Source organism: Drosophila persimilis, unplaced genomic scaffold (genome assembly GCF_003286085.1).
Source record: "Drosophila persimilis strain 14011-0111.01,24,50 unplaced genomic scaffold, DperRS2 tig00000572-arrow-pilon, whole genome shotgun sequence".
Lineage (NCBI taxonomy): Eukaryota > Metazoa > Arthropoda > Insecta > Diptera > Drosophilidae > Drosophila > Drosophila persimilis.
The window spans coordinates 866,557-887,872 of NW_020825321.1; positions in this window are offsets into that span (position 1 = coordinate 866,557).

Genomic DNA, 21,316 nt, shown 5'->3' on the forward strand with positions numbered 1-21,316 from the left:
TCAGGTTTGAGTACACAATGATGTGGAATGAAGTAGTGCCTTTTGGGAACTTTTGATGCTGGCACAATCTTCATATGTCCTAGTCCTTCATACTATTCCATGAAGTCCACATAACTTTTCCAAGTTTCTGTTGAGCTTCGCCGCTCGAACGCTAGGAATCTTTTTGTTGCGGTTTCCAACGACTCCCCCAGGGCTGAAGAGTGTTCGGAAAATGGGAGCTTTACAATAAAACGGCCGTCTGAAGCTGTCTGAAGATTTTCTATAAAATGAGCTTCGCATCGTGCTTCCACTGGAGTGCGTGGTTTGTCTTCCGTCTCTAGATTGTCCAGAGTCCAGAATCTTTCCATGAGCTCGTTTACTCCCGTTGCACAAATGGGTGAGGAATTGTGGGCAGATTTGACTTTTCCTGCCACAATCCATCCCAGTTTCGTGTTTTGTAGCAACGGGCCTCCTGTCCTTAGCTGCTGTTGATCTGGTAGCAGCAGCGAGTAGTAATGCTCGGCTCCGATTAGTATGTCGATTTTGCGTGGCTTATGGAAGTTTGGATCTGCCAGTGAGATCCTGCTTGGTACGTTTAAGCTCTCTGAATCGAGTGCCTGAGCTGGTTGATCATCTATTATCTGTGGTAATACGAAAGCTTCAATTCTTTGCGTAAAACCATTGTGAAGGGATTTCATGAGCACATTTAATCGTGCTCTGCTGGTCTTTGATTGACCTCCAATTCCTTCGATCCGTAATGTTGTGTCTTTTAGTTTGAGTGACAACATTGATGCCATTCGTTCAGAGATCAAGTTAATCTGTGATCCTGAATCTAGCAGTGCTCTGAAATTAGCAACCTGCCCGTTGTTGGCTTCTACTGCCACCTTTGCTGTGGCCAGAAGATTGTAGCTATTGTTACTTGCTGCACCAACCGTCGGGCCTCTTGATTCTGTAGCTGCGCCCGATGCTGTTTCCAAATGTAGCATCGTGTTGTGCTTCTTGACACACTTGAAGCAGTTTCGACCAGGGCATGCGTTTGTTTTGTGATTTGTTCTAAAGCAATTAACTCACATTTTATGTTTTTGTACACAATTTAGTCGTTCTGATGGAGATTTGGACCGAAATTCTTCGCATCCGTAGAGCCAATGGATTGCTGTCTTGCAGAATGTGCATAAGGGTGCTCACGCTCTCCCTGTGTTTGCTGATGCACATGTCGTGCCTTTTGGCTCTCTCCTTGATGCTGGTGGCTTCTTACTGGTTCCTAGAACCCGAATTCTTTGTTCCAAGAACTGAAGCATCGTATCCAGCGCCTGAATGTCCTTTGAGCTTCCCAATGATTGCTCATACAAGGCCTTATTTGTTACATCCAGTTTGTTTCTGATAATGGCAATCAATATCGGATCCCATGTAGATATATTGATGCCCAATCCCTTTAGTGATGCAAAGGATTCTATGGTTGTTATATACAACTCTTTTAATGACTTGGGATCGTCATTAATTGTTTGGTGATTGAGGAAGCGGTTCAGTACCGTGTTTGAAACATCTCTGGGATTGTTGTATGCGTCAACTAGTATTTCCCAAGCGGCTTCATCATTTTCTTTCTTTGGATCGATATGTCGAATCAATCTTTCTGCCCCGCCGGTAACGGTGGTTTTAAGATACCACATCTTTTTCACCGTAGGCATGTTGGTCTCATGCACCATGCATGAGAACAGATCGAAGAACTGGGTCCATTTTAATAGATCCACCTCAAACTTTGGGATGCTGATGCGTGGAAGCTGCACGTTATCCGTGTTTGGTGTGTTTTGCCAATGCTCTTTGGACCGTACTTTCCAGTGTTAGGTAGGATTCCATGTCATATCCTCCTTCCACTGGGTCCTCGTATTCCTCATGAATTGTGAAGTGGACTTCCTGTGCTTGAGTCCATAGTGATTTTATCAAATCACTTGATGTGCGTCCTTTCACTTCCGAAAGTTGTTTCAGATTGCGTTTAACGGACTCTACTATGGCCTTTTGTCGGCGACATAGTGAAAGCAGTTTGCTGTAATCCTTCGAGGACTGCTGGATCAGACCGCTTTCTTTGGGAGCTACCGGAGGATTCTCATGCCTTTCCTTAAAGAAGATTTGACGTTCCCTACGAGCACTAGACGTCTGTGATAGCTTATCCATGCATTCGGTAAACATGGTAATGTATTGCTTACATGTTGTACGTAAGTCTTCACGGAATTTTACGTATTCATCCGTTTTGTCTGTATCGCGAAGCTTGGAGTCGTTTTTGTTGAAGCGATTCCACGCATTTTCGAGTGATGATATTTTGGCTTGAAAATAAGAGGCCGTTTGCTTTCGTTCTTGGGAATCTTTTTTAAAGTTCCGAATGCACCTCGATATTTCCTCACCAATCTCTTGCTGCACAAATTAATTGCCATTGTAGCGGCAGCTTCTGCCTCCATATGTGTATCCACTCTATCTGTTTGTACTTATTACTTTTGCCCCGTTGGGAGTGTTTTATTTGCTTTGCAGCTGGATACGCTCCGAATCGCAACCGTTGTCGGTCAGAAAGGTAATAGTACAGGTGATGTGTTGGATGGAGGGATTTGTGCTGTTTCCAATCTATGGAACGCACGGAACAACAAAAATTGCTTACCTTGGTGGTAATCGAATTCTATAGCTGTTTTTCTGTTGGATGATAACCTGAATATGTCAGATTTGCCAAAGTGATACTTATTGGTAGGAGATGCTACCGTAAGTGTATGGCCTGGTGCCAAATTTTTATTGAAGATGTCCTGTTGACTGCTTCAATCTGATGTCCAGATCGAATCCTTTCACTGTAGCTTGTCTGACAGTTTGAAAGAATGACCAAGGTCGGGGTCACCAAATGTTAATGTGTGTGTGTGTAGGAAGCTGGGTTGCATACGGTACATAAACCGTCTACAGTTTGGTAGTCGCAACTAGAACTGAACCAGTTGGACTGCGGAGTGGGTATCCTACGGTGCGCAAGGGAGGGTCTGAAGACACGGCGACAGCCTCTGATGATTGCGATTGAAGATGAGTGAGAAGCAGTTATGGTACTGTTTCTGATACTGACTTTATTAATAAAAAATTATTCTTATTTATAGGTAATCAAAAGGTACAAAAGTGCTGAGTCTGTAAAATATATGTTTTGTGTATTATGGATAATTTTAGTGTCTGGTGGGCAATTGCGACATTTTGATGGTCAGCAACTGCCCCGCTGTCTTCGCACTCTGCGGAGAGAGTGCATTGTCAGCAGAACTCACTGCAGTGGCTAGTGTGTTGTCGTGAGGTATTATATTGCATGTTACGTAGAACACTGTGTCACGGTGCCACTGTGTTATGCCGACGGGTATTATACACTATTACTTAAACATATTTTTGCAACTGAACAGATGTAATCACGGATCACCTCGCCTTGAAGTAGTTGAACTCCATCGATAATTCAACGGGACGCATCGCCCGCTGGTCCTTGGAGCTCCAGCAATATTGGTTTGACATCCACTACCGTCGAGGAAGCCAGAACGTTGTGGCTGACGCCCTCTCGCGACAGCCAGTAGAAACCCTGCAGCGAGTGGACGAGGACCGGGACCCCTGCCCCTGCCCCTGCCCCTGCCCCTGCCCCTGCCCCTGGCTGCAGAAGCTCCTCAAGCGGATCCAGGAACAGCCGGAAGGGCAGCCGGAGTTCATCATCGAGTGCGACCAAATACACAAACGAGCCAGCAGCAGAACCAGCGAAGAAGATTCTATCAAATGGAAATTATGTGTCCACAGGGACCACCGCCGACGCGTGCTAGAAGAGTGCCACGACCATCCGACAGCAGGACACCTCGGGATCAGGAAGACAGCGACACGAATAGCCCAGAGATACTACTGGCCCGAACTGCACCGAGATATCGCCCGATATATCCAGCAGTGCGCCAAGAGCCAGCAGTACAAGGTTAGCCAAACCAAACCAGGAGGGAAGATGCACACCCGCCAAGCCCAAGAACCATTGGACATCGTCTGCGCCGACTTCATCGGACCATTGCACCGATCGAAACACGGCAATACTCTGTTGCTGGTGCTCTTCGACGCTTTCAGCAAGTGGGTGGAGTTGGTCCCCCTCCGCAAGGCCACCACCGCACTACTGGAGACCGCTTTCCGGGAACGGATCCTGAGCCGCTTCGGAACCCCACGGAAATTCGTATGCGACAACGGGACCCAATTCACAAGTCGCTCTTTCCGAAAGTTCTGCAAACTAGCAGGCATGGAATTGGAGTATACGGCGCCCTATACCCCACAACAAAACCCCACAGAACGAGCCAACAGGACGATCAAAACCATGATCGCCCAGTACATCGATGGAGACCAGCGGACATGGGACGAGCTGCTGCCCGAACTCAGCCTAGCCATCAACAGCAGCACATCGGACACCACAGGCTTCAGCCCAGCATTCATCGTACTCTGCGGGGAACCTCGGTTGCCTGGAGCCTTGTACGAAGAGGCGACCCCAGGACTAGGCGAAGTGACAGAGGCCAAGCGACTCAAGGAAATCACAGACGCAGAGCAGGACCTACGATCTACGTCGACGAGAATGGAGACCCGCGATGGGGACGCTCGTGATGCTACGCCAACATCACCTGTCCAAAGCGGCGGACAACTTCGCTGCCAAACTGGCTCCCAAATATGAGGGGGCTTACAAAGTAATTAAATTTATTTCCCCCACCATAGCACGACTCCAGAAGCATCCGGGAAGACAACGACGAACGGCCGGACTAGCCGACCTCAAGGCCTACCACGACCACGAGCACACCCTCACCAGCGACGACAACGAGCACATCCTCACCAGCGAAGACGAAGAAGACAACGAAGACAACGAAGACCACGATGGGGACGACCCCAGCACCAGGAAAACCGCGAGTTCATGAGGGCCACTTATGGTATGGTCGCTGCCATAATGTTCTCGCCCCACAAGGGGCAACCGCGTACACACGCAGTAAGATAGCTTAACTCCCCTTAAGGTATTAGAGTAAGAAATAGCCAGAAACTAGAAAACGTACCGATCAGGGAAACCTAGGGTCCAGGGCACACCAGTGGCACAGGTCAGGTTCTAACCAAACAAGGTTTCTTCCCCCCACCAGATCCGACATGGAAAACACAAACGAGACACCGCACCCCGACCCCGCAAGCAGAACCGGGCAACACCAGGCAGCATGGCCCATCGACTGGAGCGATATCGCGACCACCCAGGCCGCCTAGGCCATCCCGACGTCGGGCCCGCCCCGAAGGCCCACCGTCGCCCCGCCGGGTGACAACCATGACCTGGGCATGGCTCAACGACATCGTCCATCCGAGCACGTCGCGAGACAATCCGTCTGGGATCATCACAGTGGAGGCGATGCGATCGTCGGACTCAGACGAGGAGGTCCGAGCAGGCCGGGCCCAGCAGGAGCCTCCCAGACGCCCACGCCGCCGCAAGCATCCAGGCCAAGGAACAGGCACCGCCGTCACCTCACGCGCGACTCGAAGACGCGTCGAGCCAGGACACGTCGACCTGGACCCCAACTCCGAGGTGCAGAACAGCTCCCCAGGCGCGCACAAACGGCGGCTGCGGTCTCCGCCACCACCGCCCTATTACCTGTACCGCATGGGAAACCCGCAGACCCCACGGCCGAACTACGACAGCAGCTCCGACGAGGGGTTCACCAGCCCGACGATGGAGGCCGACAAGCACTGGGAGCCGACCCACCTGGCAAGCACCGTTGAAGAGGTCTTGCATGACCGACGTTTCGGAAAAGCGGGTGGCCGACCATGGGTCAAGCACTCCGTCCTGGACCTAAACCGCCAACTGGAGGCCGAGCGGGCCACGACGGGCCCATACTCGGACGTGAGCGAGGACGAAGATGGGCCGGCCGATGCCAGAAGAGCGCTCCAGCCAACATCGCGGTTGACGTGGCACCCTGGTCCACCTGGAACGACGTCGACAAGACCTTGCAGCTGCTGCTCGCCCATCCAAGACCCATCACCCCACCCAGGCTCGAGAGGGAGATCATCCCTGCGTCGGACAACGACACAGCGAGCGGCGACGAGGTACAGCTCCTAGGAGAGGACGACACCACTCCGCTACGGATCCGCGACAGCAGTCTGGACGAAGCGTTGCCCCGACGGCTCCGGAACATCGCTCTTCAAGGCGAGGACGAGCCACCGAGACGCGTAACCGGCAATGAGCTGCCCCAGCTACTCCAGGAACTCGGCCTGTAGGACGGACCCGTGTCCCCGATACCCAGGGGAATTTGGTGCGCATTTCACCGCTCCCCACCCCGAGGTAGGAAGGGAGTGTGAAGGCATAAGCCTCCACAAAAGAAAACCTGACCACAACACCATCCCCTGAAGGGACAGCCCCGGGGGGGCTTATTATTTCATTATTACTTCATTTTTTAGATTATTACTTCATTTTTTAGAACTACTACGATTATCATTATGACAAAGAAACCGCTAAACCAACACGAAAGAGAGACGCATACTACGCAGCAAAGAGAGCCAGCATGGAAGAGAGCGAAGCGGCAGAGAAGCCGTCGATCGGTCGTACGCCCACGCAGCCGAGGCAGAGAGCCGACGGCGAACCATGCAGACACCCCCGAGCCGAGGCCGGCATCCGAAAGCTGCGCAGCATCGAAGCGGCAGAGAAGCTGCGAAAAAGAAAAGCAGGGGCCTGGCACGGTCCAGCGCGGGCCAGGCTCGGGAGTGATCTCCGAGGACTGAGCCAGAACGGTTGTACCAGGCAGTGCCCCGACCCCGCGCGAAGTGAAAAGTAAGCCGTGACCGCAGTGACGAGGACCCGCCGCAGGACCCAAAGGAGGGAAACAAGGGTGAGCCACTTCACGTATGTGAGCTCTGGGGGGGATAGATCGGTGCCGTAGGCAGGGTATAAGCTCAGGAGCAGAAGTTTCCCACAGTGTTAAATGCATATCGATATCCACATGGTGTCTATGATATTTTTGTCGTATTACCCCGCTGCCGGCGCGAGGTTTTAAGTAGGCGATCCGAAAACAATAAAGACACCCACCTCAACCCACCGGGTTCCGAACTTTCTCCCGTAGGAGTCCCTCACCCCTTCCCCCTCTCTTCCCTATTCCCTGGGGGCCCGGCGAAGTGGATATGAGTCGTGGATCATGCGGCATCCACCAAGCTGGGCTTCCCTTTCCTATACCTTTCTCCCCTGGGGACCCAGCGATGCTGGATGTGAGTCGTGGATTCACGCGGCATTCGCAAAGCTGGGTTCCCTCTCCTACACCCTCGCCCTGGGGACCCGACGACGCAGATGTGAGTCGTGGATCATGCGGCATCTGCTAAGCTGGGATCCCCTCTCCCATACCCTTCCGATCCCTGACCCAAACCCCCTTCTCCCGCCACGCATGACCTCCAACGCACGTCTCTGCAGCTCCTCAAGCATGGGTTCGCCCACGCCTCGTGGCCGGGCTAGGCCCGACCGTTCCACGATCCACCCCACGGGCGCGCTTTCGCCACGAACGGCTCTCCCCTTAGGTCCTCACACAACAAATTTTGCTGTGGGGAAGGACCGGGCCCTGGACAGACTGACAAGCTGTACCTCGGCCTGAGAACTTCTTTACAGAGCATGTAATGAATATAGCGAAAGCGGGCAGAATCAATTTTACACACAGAAATTCCAGTTCCTGTCGAACTTGGACTGTGAAGTATTCCGACGTGAATTTAGAGTCCACTGCAATCAGAACCCCTCCTGCGAGTCCAGACGAACGGTCTTTCCTAAAAGTTGCGTTTTGGCCTGCCAAAACCTCGGAACTAAGAATTTCCGGCTTTAACCAACTTTCGGTAAGCACAATAACGTTGGAAGCAAATGCAACACTATCCCGAAAAAGAATTCTGAGCTTACTACGTAAGCCTCTAACATTCTGATAGGTTACTAAAAGAGAAGTTAGTTTTTTGGAAGGGTACGACGGGAAGATGAGGAAGAGGAAGTTGAGGTTGAGGGTGGCACACTAGAATGACTTGTAAGGGTTATGGGGGGCCTATTCTTCTTATTAGCCTTAAACTTCTTCACCACCAAATGCTTATTTTGCTTTGAATAAAAGCAATTACATCATTAGATGTGAGGTCAGGGGCCAGCCGTGAAACAAAAACTTGTCGTTTTGGTGGGACTCCGACCAGTGGTTTAGGCAACAGAGGCCTAGTACCTGTGGTGGCAATATCCGGAGGTCCGGAACTTCTGATCACTGGTGGGATCGACGGGACAGCTTGCGAGCTTGCGGACACCACGGACACGGACGCTGCAGACGTACTTGGCTGCACGTTCTCCGAAGCGATGAATTCTGCTACCGAATCTGCATCCCCAGCAGCTGTCGTTTCCCTTGGAGTGGCAAACGAGATCAACTGCTGCATACTTGGAGTGGTCGGAGTCAGTTTTTCGGCCGCGAACGGCTGAGTAACGGCTGGCATTTGCAGATCCCGCGGAGTGACTCTTTTACGCCTCGGAGACTCATTCAGCAGTTGCAAACTGCCAAACTGAGACTCCATGGCTAGGAGCCGATCGTACTGCTTTTTAAAGCCAATTAGCTGCTTAAATCCCTTCCGCGTCTGCCTCATAAAAGCCACCATATCATTCTCCACCGCACGGCATGCCTCGCAACTGTAAAGCAACCCATTACGTTTGTCTATAGCATCACTCACGAGGCCTGCACTACGCTGTCGCAGAGCGAGCATTCGGCTGATCGTTGGTGATCTGCTTCTTACAAGTTTTTTTGGCGCACACCACAGCGAATTCCATATTTATTATTTATTTATCTACAAAATTTGCAACAAAAATTTCAAAACAAATTGTTATTAGACCAATGTGCCAGACAACGCTCAAAGCGGAATAAGTAAAAAAAGAGCAGGGAGGAGAGCGGTTAAAGTAAGAGCTACTAAACATAGAGCGCTATTGCTCAGAAAGTTTAAAGAGCGAGCGTGAAAGAACAGTTGTGTGGCACCGGATTTTCCGTAGTTCTACTTTAGTCCAGGATGCCAGGTTTTATTATAATGAGTCTTTATATATGAATATTATTTAAGATTAGTTATGATTACAACGGTCGCTGTGCTTTAAGTATATTTTGATTAATACAGATATTTGCGCTCGTAATTTGCGTGTGGCTGAGTGAGACTTTGGCACCGAATTAAATGGCGTCGATCGTTGAGGCTGTGTTCTCTCCTCTCTTTGTTCGACGGCCGCTTCTAGTCTCTCTCTCTGTTACTTCCTCTGTTATCTCTACAGACTCTGTTGCTCTCCCACCAAATCCCACATTCGGCCCTCCTGACATAGAGTTCGCCCCGAACTCCTTCATAAATTCGGCCACCGTAGATGTTTTAAAAGGGCCTTCTCCTTCACCCACTCTTTCTACATCATACCGGCCGTGCTTGTGAATCTTGACCACCTTATAGGGCCCTAGAAACTTTCCCCTCAACTTCAATACAACACCATTGTCCCTAGCCTCTTTCCTTAACTGCTCACGATCTTCGTCTAGCTCACCTATGAGAGACTGCTGTACCAATTCTCTCAATTCAGCTATGTCAGTTATACGCATGTCTACTCCTGTTAGGAGTTTAAATGGGGCGACTTTGGTACTCCTAGGTTCGACATTGTTAATTATCTGTTGCACTCTACCCACGTGCCTATACCAATTTCCTGTATTTTCTAGGCTCATCTTTGACAGCATCGGTACTACTATTTTGTGAATTCTCTCGACCTGTCCATTGCCTCTAGGTACGCCTGTAGCTATTAACAAATGTTGTATCTTCTGCTTGTCACAGTACTCTTTGAATAAGTGCGATGTGAAAGCTGCGCCACGATCAGTGACAATTCTGAATGGGTTACCAAATGATACTGCTTGCCTTTCTAAACAGTTCAGCACCTCCTCTACTCCGGTACTACGTGTGGGGTACAACCAAACGAATTTTGAAAATGCATCAACAACTACCAAAATGTGATTATATCTTTTCTTTGTAATCTCCATCGGCCCGACGTGGTCTAAGTGATAGGTAACTAATGGTTTATCACCCTTTTCAATGGGAGTAAGGTACCCTTCTTGCCTGCCCGCTTTTGTATTAACTAAGATACACTGCACGCAACCGCCTACCACTCTTTCTACTTTATTTCTTAGTTTAGGGATAAAGTAAGATTTCTCTACCAGATCTTGTGTTTTCTTCACTGAAAAATGTCCCTGCCTGTGGGCGATCTGTATTATTTCGGTTTCCATTTGAGATGGAACAACTATTAACTCTCGGTTTAGATCTTTGAATAAGATTTGGTTTGCCATATAATAATCCTCGTATCCCTGCTTTTCCACCAGATTTCTGACCACCCTTGTCCATTCATCTGCACACTGCGCATCCTTAAGCCTGTGCATAACACTCTCTGTTAATACGTAACAAGCAACTCGACTGAGAGCGTCTACGTGTCGCATCTTCGATCCTGAACGATGTTCTATTTCGTAATCGTAGTCCTGCAGATACATTGCCCACCTAGCTACTCTTAATGGAACGTCTTTCTTTTTCATCGTCATGGCAAACGCGTTACAGTCCGTAATGATTTTAAAATTCAGTCCGAGAACATACACACGCCATTTAGTCAATGCTCCTATTACCGCTAGCACTTCAAGTTCGTATGAATGATAGTTTTCCTCTCATGGCTTTGTTTTCTTACTCATATACATCACTGGGTGCAGCTGACCATCTCCTGGATCCTTTTGTAACAAGACAGCCCCAAAACCTAACTTAGAAGCATCCGTATCTCCGTAGATAATTTAGGATTGTACAATCGTTAAACTGGTTTCCTAGTGAGAGCGGCTTTCAATTGCTCGAATGCTAATCGCTGTAACTCCTTGAACTCGAACTTAGAATCCTTTCTCAACAAATCCGACAATGGCCTAGCTATGACTGCGTATCCATCAATGAATTTCCTGAAATAAGAAGTCAGCCCAATGAATCGTTGTATAGCTTTTTTATCCTTTGGGATCGGAAAGTTTGCTACACACTGTGTTTTCTCCTTACCGGGTGTTATGGTACCATTTTGTATAACATATCCCAAGAAATCTACCTTACTTTGCAAAATTTGACCTTTACTCCAGTTTATCTTCAAACCATTCTTTCCTGCCACTTCTAGCACTCTTTTCAACTTCTGTAAGCCTTCCTTAACATCCTTACTTGGTATAATGATATCATCCATATATACTACACCGTCACCCTTCTGAACCAATTCTCTCATTACCGCAACTATGAAACGTGTGAAGATTGCTGGCGAATTCGAAATTCCAAACGGTACAAATAGGAACTCATATTGTCCTTTCTGCGTTACAAATGATGTATACTTTTGTGACTGAACTTCAACTGGTACGTGGAAATAACCGTTAGTCCAATCTAATCTAATGTCGTAACAATCAAAGCTCCTTGCAATTTCTCAATAACATTCTGCATCTGTACCATCGGAAAGTTATCTCTCACTATTTTCTCATTTAACTTGCGATAATCGCAGCATAGACGTTTCTGTCCATTCTTCTTTGGTACTAATACAATCGGAGAGGCATATTCTGATGTACTGGGCTTTATTATCTTTTGTGCTAACCACTCGTTGACCTGCTCGTCTACTATGTTCTGCTCACTATAAGCCATACGCCTAGGATGCTGATACACAGGTAAATCATCCGTTAGTACAATTTTCATCTCTATAGGGCAATGCACATTTCGACTCGGCTTGTATTCCTCAATTATCTTTCTTATTTGATCTCTCTCTGAATAGGGCAAATGTGACAAATCAATATTTATAGCTTCACTCTGCTCTAAGTTCACCATACACAAACTCTGAAACTCATTCAGCAACTCCGTACATGAATTAACATTTTCCCTTTCATCTCTATGTTCTGGAACATTGCGCCTAGTACTTACTTGACTTCCTGATCTGAGGACTAGTGCTGTTCCATCTCTTGTTACCTTCATGTCCACACTCTCTAAAAGAGTTCTACCCAATATAGCATCAAATCCCATGTCCTCGTCCACAATTACGTGAAATTCTACAATTAAGTCAATGTCATCAATCTGCACAGGTATTGTGATACTACCGAAAGTCATAATTTGGCTTTCACCAATTCCCGTTAAACATTTACTACGTCTTGCCAGTTTTCCTCTACCAAGCTTCAAAAACACATTTCTGCTTAGAAGACACAAATCTGCACCTGTATCGACCAATCCTTTAAACACAACTTTTCCGTAGGTTACCGATTTCAACTCTAATCCTGACGAAGTGAACGTGCTTGATGGCTTTGTCCTACCATTCTCCAGAACTAGATTGGTTGCTTTCTCCTGTTTAATTGCCATGTCGACCTTGCATTGAGCAGCTCTATGTCCTAGCTGGTTGCATCTGAAACACCTGTTATCTCTTTTTGGACAATCCCGCTTAATATGCGACTCATCTCCGCAGTTAAAACACTTTTTAAACTTTTCCGCTGATTTCACTAACTCTTTTTCTCCTTTATTGAAGTGTGAGTCAAACTTCCCTTGTGATCTCACCGACCCTGTCATTTTCTAGTATGCCTCAATTTGCACCTTCAATTGCCTCATATTCCTAGCTTGATACAGTAAAGCCTTGTTTGTACTAGAATCTGGAATCCCGCTGACAAAATATTCAATTAAACTTTCGTCATCCATCTCGATTGGCTTTGCCAACTCCATCAGAGCGTACAGATACTCGTGCAACGTTTCGTTCTTCCTCTTCTGCCGCTTCCCTAGCCTACGATGTATCTCAGCTGATGACACCTTCATCCCAAATTCGTCGATCAATGCACCCTTTAAAACATTCCAATCACGAATATCGCGTTGACTTCGAATAAATAGCTTCGCTGCCCCACTGAGCAATTGTTTGGCATAAATGAACACCTGTAATTGGTTCCATTCCACCGTGAGTGCACACTCCTCGAGTTCTTCGATCCACTGATTAATGTCTGGTGAACTTGTACCCGAAAACTGTGACACACTGCCTTCTACATCTTTCAACGTAAACCATGACCTTCCTGAATTAGAACTGTCTGCTTGCCGCCTCTGACCAGATCCAATTGGATTTTCATCTCGCCTTTCATTTCCCCTTGCTTGTTCATTATTTGAGGCCACTGTTCTAAATGATAACTCTTCATTAATCTCATCTGCAGTCTCTCCCTCATCCCTAACTTCTTCATCGTTTTGATCGGCTTGAAAACCATAGTGAGCCAGCAGTCTGTTTTGCAATTCAACTTTTCTTCCGGTTCTATTTAAACCTATCTCGGCCAATTTATCGCGCAAATCTGCCACCAACAGTGCCAAAATCTCATCTCTATTCATTTTTACAAACTTGTATGAAATATAATAGAATAAGAAATAGATCTATGCCGCTCGCTCGCCAAAATACAGTTTTAGAATCCAGTTCTTCTCAGACCTTACAATAAATAACAGTATTCCGCTCTTGAAACTTGATGTTATGTTATTGAAAATGTAAACTTAACACTATGTTAATTACCACTGCTACCGCCGTTCTTGTCTGTCTGCTTCTTTGCAATATTTCGCTTGCACTCACCAACAACAACCAATTCCAAAATGTTTTCGTTGTCGTCGCACCAACACAGCTCCAGAATTTTCTGTCGTCGTCACACCAACACAGCTCCAGAATTTTCGTCGTGACCAGCCGCCTTTTTCGCCGTACAGTACTTGCGAACCACTAGCTACTTTCTCTGCTCCACGCCTTTCTCCTTGTCCAGATGATGTCCACCGCCAACGATCCTGCCTATTGCACGTTGCTGACCATCTACCAAGTCTTGCGTTGCCTTCAGATTGGGTACTGGGTCTCTTTATCGCCGTCTCTGCTGCTTACGCCGTTCCTCTTGATTCGGTTTGCTTCGGTTTTTCTTCTCCTTTTTACCGTAGCTGCATGCTGCCGTCTTGCTCACTCTCGCGTTGCTTTGCCAATTGCCTTTTGTTTGAATTTTCGCGCAGCAGAGTTTTTGCATATTTCTTCCAGAATGTTCCAAACAACGCCACCACAATTCACCGAGTTCTCGCAATATTTGTAAAACACAACTTTAGTTTGATGACTTTCCGTTTGTAATCGTACAAATCTCGGTTGAGCCCCCAAAAATTGTGGCCCCGGATTTTTCGTAGTTGTACTTTAGTCCAGGATGCCAGGTTTTATTATAATTAGTCTTTATTTATGAATATTATTTAAGATTAGTTATGATTACAACGGTCGCTGTGCTTTAAGTATATTTTGATTAATACAGATATTTGCGCTCGTAATTTGCGTGTGGCTGAGTGAGACTTTGGCACCGAATTAAATAGCGTCGATCGTTGAGGCTGTGTTCTCTCCTCTCTTTGTTCGACGGCCGCTTCTAGTCTCTCTCTCTGTTACTTCCTCTGTTATCTCTACAGACTCTGTTGCTCTCCCACCAAATCCCACAGTTGTTTTTTTAGCTAAAGCAAAGGCTACGGGATAAGAGCGGGCTAAAGTCAGCGTGAGCGTACTTACAGAAATCAACACACGATTAACCAACGCACATTATTACATTATTATTAATACCAAAATGAAGTTTTTATGAAAACGTTGAAGAACAGATTTTTTATTGTAGGTTAAATGGGGATTTTAATCAAGATTTATTTTGAAAAACACCGGCTGTAATTGCAAAATAAAAGGAAAAGAAGCGGAGCGCAAATCAAAAAAAAATTCAGGTCACTACGAAGAGAACGAACGTGAAAGCTTACCAGAACAGAACGGAAGCGGTAAGAGCAATGGTGGCAACACGGCGAGACGAATCATTGCAAATACAAAACTGTTTGCGTCCATTACATTATTTGGTTAGGTGATATTGAACAATCTTTACTATATGTTTATAGCAATATCGTGTGAATTCTCAATCAACCCCGAAAACTATCGATGTTCCATATATGAAGACATATGACACAGTTCACGGAGCAGATATTACAGATCTGTATATAGTTCCTGTTGCATGTTTAGGTGAGAATAATTCAAAAGCACTTAATAATCATTATAAAATGGACCGACTTTCCCATGCCAGAAAAAATTTTAGTTTGAATAATATGGCTGACGTTCTTAATGGAGATTTTAATCTAAGTTTTTGAAGTTTGGAATATTGTGTGCAGTAAACTCACTAATACACACAAGCGGAATAAAATGCGGAATCGGACAGCTCGCACAGCTAAACGCATCAGCTGTAATCCCTTTACTCTTTCCCGCGTTTATACGTATACACGGTATTTTTTTCGGTCGTGCTGAGTGCCTATTTTAAAACCTCAATATGGCAGCACCTGAGCCTATCAATGTCGCGGACGCAGAAATAACGAGTGATGTAGATTTCTACAAGCACAAGGCCGAGTTAATCACGCGTCAACTAAAGGCCATGGATAAATTTCTCACCAAGGAAGAGCTGGCCGAGTTGGATGAGGCAGAGCTTCAAGCTCGCTTAGAAGAGATCGAGCGAATGAATGCGGATTTCGATGCCGCTCAAACGAGACAATGATGCCCGACTGGATTTTTCAAATTCTTACGTGAAGGTCAGGTCCAGGCTGTCGCGGGAGTTGATGGCTGCTCGCACGGTTAATGCCGCTTATTCAACGGCTCGCCATACTCTCGAGGAGAAGTCGTCTTTGTTCGCATATGATATTAGAGGCCGTTCTCGAATGCCCGAGTTGCAGCTTCCTCGATTTGGTGGTAGCTATATGGATTGGCCAGAATTCCACTCAATACCTTCGTGGATGTCTGGACGGTGCTGCGCTGGACACGATTCGTTCCTTGGAGCTTTCTGAGGAAAATTACGACAAGGCGTTGAATTTACTAATGTTGCGATTTGACAATAAACTTTTTCATTTTCAGGCACACGTCAAGGCTATTTTCGGTTTGCAAGGAGTGGAGAAGGGCTCGGCTATCGGCTTGCGCGCGCTCAGCGAGATCAATGCGCACTTGCGTGCTCTTCAGACCTTGGCAACCCCGGAGGAGTTTTCGGATGGGTTACTGATCTACATCATAGGCACGAAATTGGACCACAAGATTGCCTCAGTGGTCAAACATGGCCTCATTTTTGGAAGCGATATGTCGGATGCTGGAGAATTTGGGATCAGCCTTGGCAACAAGTCCTAGTCAACAGGTGGGAGAAGACAAACCTGTCACCCTTATCACCTCCAGTAACGACCATCCTAACCCCACATGTAACCATTGCAATTCCTCCGAGCATTACATATCTAGATGTCAGGCATTCCTGAATCTCTCTGCGTTTGAACTATACACAGAAGCAAAGAAGAGCCGCTTGTGTTTGAACTGCCTCAACAAAGGCCATGAATTGCAGAGGTGCAGGTCAGGACTTTGCAGACATTGCCAGGCAAAACATCACACGCTACTACACATTCCATCGGGAACTGATGCTTCATCTTCCTCTTCACCGGCCGAGGAATCGATCCAGCAAGAGGCCGCGACTGTGCTTCTAGCAAGCGGATGTTCTAGCCCTCCCCCCTCGATCCACAAATCTAAGCCTAGCCAGAACGTGTTGCTACCTACTGCCATCGTCCATGTAACAGATCGTTATGGAGCACTTATCCCATGTCGTACCATTTTGGATTCTGCATCACAGGCAAACTTTGTTACATCTAGACTTGCTAATCAGTTGCAGTAGGATCATCGCTTGTCTTATGTTAACATCTCCGGTATCGGAGATTCCATTCTACCTTTGAGCAAGTCTGTACATATAGTTGTACAATCCCAGGACGCAAGCTATCGAGCTTCCTTCGCTGCAATTGTCACCAACTCAATTACGGGAATGCAGCCTAACTTCGGCCTAGACGCAAAGAATTGGCCAATGCCGAATACTCTAAAACTAGCTGATCGTAATTTCTCCAAGCCCCAACGTATCGATCTGTTCATAGGTTCTGGTTTGTTCTTCGATTTAATGTGCGTCGGACAGATTCGACTATCAGAACAATTGCCAACATTGCAGGAGACAAAACTTGGTTGGATAGTGTCAGGAGGCATTGATAGCTCGGAGAATAAGCGTGCAGCTTTAGCCGCTTTTGAAAATTCCTCTTGAATCTCTATTGACGATTTTCGACCTTCGAACAGCAATGCTCGAATGCCAGGTGCAAGTGGAAAAACTGCGATCGGAGAATCAGGAACTGCAGCGCGAACTTTTCGATATATTAAAAACCTACATATCCACGCTACATGAAATTCAACTTTCAACAATTTCTACATTGCCAAATTTTCTGCCATTCTAGGCAATTCCCGATGATCAAGATGTAATCACGACAAGGCGCCTTCGTAAAGAAGCGCCGATTGCTGCATTCGACGATCATCCCAGCGTAGCCGCCAGCTGCGCCCAAGCAAGTATCTTGAAGAGGGCCGTTGGAAAAATATCGGTTCTGCCCCTTCAGAATGGATCTGTTGAAAGCCTTTGCCTTCCAACGGGGGGTGAATGTTCGGAGCAGAACCCAGCCGATTAGCTGCTTGCCATATAGCACCTAATTCTTGGCCCTCAGCCGCTTATTTTGTTTGTTACTTATGTCTATGTCACTCATTTGTTTGTTAAAGCTTTGCGCTTGCTTGCCCTGCTAAACGCTCTCTGCCAGCTCGCTCTTCGCTATCTCCGCTTTGCGTCTACCGACGTCTGACGAGCGAAGCTCCGCTTAGCGATCGCAGCGGCAATATAAAGGGCAGGCAAGCCACACTTGCAATTTGGATGTCACGCATTAAAGAACATATCGTAATTTTATTTCTGCGCCGAGTTTTATTTAATTCGAAATAATTAGTCGGCCGATTGGGGATAAAAAACATTATCTCCACAGTGTGTAAGGATTAGGAATTTAATAAGAGGAAGAGAATTAGTGGTGGATATAATATGGTAGAGGGAATTATAATCGGAGCATAAGACCCTAAACGGTTCATGCAAGGAATAATTCGATCTACAAAGTGGAAGGAACAACGGTATCAAATTTCTAGTCAGTCTCATAGAAATCGTGAAGTTAATGCGGCTCAACAGATCAGGGCAGTCTATGTCACCCCTGATCAAGTTGTGCATAAATATTACACCAAGCATTTTTCTACGGTTAACTAAGAATGGGAGATTTACTAATAGCAGTCTACTAGAGTAAGATGGGAGTCTTACACCTGGATCCCAGCTAAGGCCCCGCTGACCAAAGAGTAAACAGTTTTTCTGTACTGATTCTATACGGTACTATACGGTGTACTTTGTACTGAGAGCACCATACGCAGGAGACGTATTCGAATATCGGACGAACAAGCGAGGTGTTTGTAGGGGGGCGGACGTGAAGCTCAAGTCTCCAACGACAATATGGATGATGTAGTGAAACCTCCTGTAGCCGTCGGAAGAAAAAAAAATGCCGTGGTGCTTTGTGGTAAATGGGTATTATTTATTTCGGGAGGGTCGCGCGATCGTGCTTTTGAAACGGGGGTTGAAACGTCACTCCTTAACTCTATGCCTTATGGTGCTTTTTCTGCCGTAAGCGCCGTGTTGATCGTGGATTGTGGATCCCCGCGCCTCTCCGAGCGCGCGAGAGCGAGCCGGGACCGAGCACAGTGCGCGGAAACTGTCTACTGCTGGCCTCCATGCAGGATTGCAAAGTATAATGGGGTGGCCTATGGCTGGGCGTACGCCCCGGACCCGATTCATCCCAAAGAAAACGCTCTGGACTTGACAAGGACGTCGACTCAGTGTCGCTCCACGGTCGGATAGGCGTGAGGATGCGCAAAACGGGGGTTGCTCTTGAGGAATCTGTGGATGGCGCCGTGGGTCCTACGACGGGGCGGCTCGCGGGGAGACGAGTGCGTCGTTCGTCGTGAGCCGATGTAGATGGCGACGGTACAGTCGCGGCTGAGCGGGCTGGACGGCGAGGGCGGCGTTTGGAATGGTTCGATTTAGATGGCGACGATGCTCCCGAGGCTGAGCGGGCTGGACGACGAGACGTGGGTACGTGGAGTAGCGTGTGGTTGTTCTTGTCGGAGTGTTGGTGAGCCAGGCAGTTTCCGCAATACTGGTTGATAAGGACAGCTCGGAGTCTCTCTTCGGGGCTCAGGAGAAGAAATTGGTGGTAGGTCAGTAGCGGATGGACTCCTTGGCAGATTCGGCAACGGTAGGAGCCAATTTCCCGAGCACGTCGGTTCTCCCTGGTGCGGTTGGCGCGGGGACGTGGGGCCATATCTGGGTGCGGAGAACTAGGTTGAAATAAGGGCGTCGAAGACACATTAGTAACGATCTTGGAACGGGTGAGAGGCACATTTAAGACATCGGAAATTGCCGCCCGGTTACATAGTCTGGTGAGGCTATGTTGATCTAAGGACGGATTCACCTTCGAGTTCAGGCTTGAATTCGGACCGGAGCGTAGAGCTTTCATACAGTGCATATTTTGGAAATATTTCCGTCGGTCAGGAGACCGTTCGAGAACTTCTGCGGAGGGAGCTGGAAGGAAATTGCTGTCGTAAAAAGACCCCGAGTCTTCTACCAGTGTGATAGGTCGTCTGGAAATTTGACTCGAGAACGATGAGATTTGATTCATCACCTGAGGCACTGGACCTGTGAGTACCCAGCCGAAAATGGTCTCCTGCCCGAGGAGAGAGCCACAGATGTTGGTCAGTGAGACACTTAAATGAATGGACGGAAGAATATCCGCTCCAATCAGGACATCTATTTGTGAACTCTCATAGAAGGTCTGATCCGCCCATGAGAGGTTCGGCAGGTCTCGCGGAATATTCGCGGCCAATTCCGGAATAACGTAGGCTGCGGCATTTAGTTGTAAGCACGGGTTAGTCGGAGAACGGATGGAAAAACTGCAGAGCTTCTTTGACTGAGCGGATACGGCATTATTTAGGCCGGAGAACTGTGCCTGGATACGTTGGAATGGTAATTTGATCATGTCCACAAGACGTTCTGTAATGAACGTCGCCTCTGAGCCAGAGTCGATCAGAGCGCGGGTGGCAAATATTAACGATGGACGTGCCTAGAAGGACAGCACTCGTGCCGGAGGCGAAATACGACTGAACGTTTGGCTGGGCTTCGGACGAACTTGGATTTTGTACGCTTGGTACTCGTAAATGTAGCTCGGGCCACGCTAAGGAATTTTGTGCCGTTGTGGAAATCGCCTCGCTGGAGTTTGCTGGATTGCTACGGTGTAGAAGCGTATGGTGCCGGTCTCCACAAATTATGCAATTGTGGGCGCTTTGGCATGCTCGTATCTGGTGGCCCCTTGCAAAGCAGTTCAAACAAAGCTGCTTTTGCTTAATGTAGTCGGAGCGAGCGTCAGCGGTCATTTGAAGGAAGTAAGGGCATAACCGGGTTGGATGATACTCTTTGGAGCAGAGTTCACACGTGCTCCTCGTTTGATTCCCTGTGGTCTCGAACGAGTGGTCACTCCTAGGATAAGGACTTCCTTGAGACCGAAACGGTTTGCTTCTCGAATTGTCTGAAGTGCGTATGCTCGCCCTGGAGTGTGTCTGAGTCTCCATGCCTGGATGGTCGTCCTCGGTCACTTCGAAAGACAGGTGCCACTTCGCCAGGAACTTGTCCATGGCGTGCCAAGTGGGAATTTCAGAGTTGTGCGTCACGGATTGCTCCCAAAGCTCTAAGGTCGTCTTTGGCAGCTTAGCGGAAATGAGGTACACTAAAACTCCGTCAGCGAAAACGCTGTCTGTGGAGACCTCGGAATGGGTGAGTGTCGTGAGGCACTTGTGGACGGCCCTCTGGAGCTCTTTTAGCGCTGCTGCTGACTCGGTACGGATTTGGGGCAGACTGAAAAGGATCTTCAGCTGGGCCTTGAGTATCCGCCTCTTGTTTTGGAAACGCTCACGGAGGGCGTTCCATGCGGACGCGAAACCCTCGTTCGTAAGTGGAGCCTGTGCCCCTATGTCGTGGGCTTCACCGCTGGTCTTTTTGTTGAGGTGGAACAGTTTTTCCACTGGAGCCAACCTTGGGTTTTCTATGTAGATGGCGGTGAACAGGTCTCGGAACGTGGGCCACTGCTGGTAGTCCCCACTGAAAACTTCAGTGTCACATGGAGGGAGGCGGCAACCGCCGGTTGTCGGCACTTGAACGGCCAGTTGCGGCGTGTGAGGGACAGTCGGGGGCTCGAGCTGATCGTTTAGTTCGGCCAGGCATTGCGAGTAGACCACGTAGCAGTCATCGTACATCTCTTAGACATCAGCTACACCCTCTGGATCCTCTTCCGCCATCGTCACCGAACAAGCCGCGAACTCCGCGTCCACCTTTGCCCACAGGCTTCGGAGTTGTTCTCGATGGACTTGGGA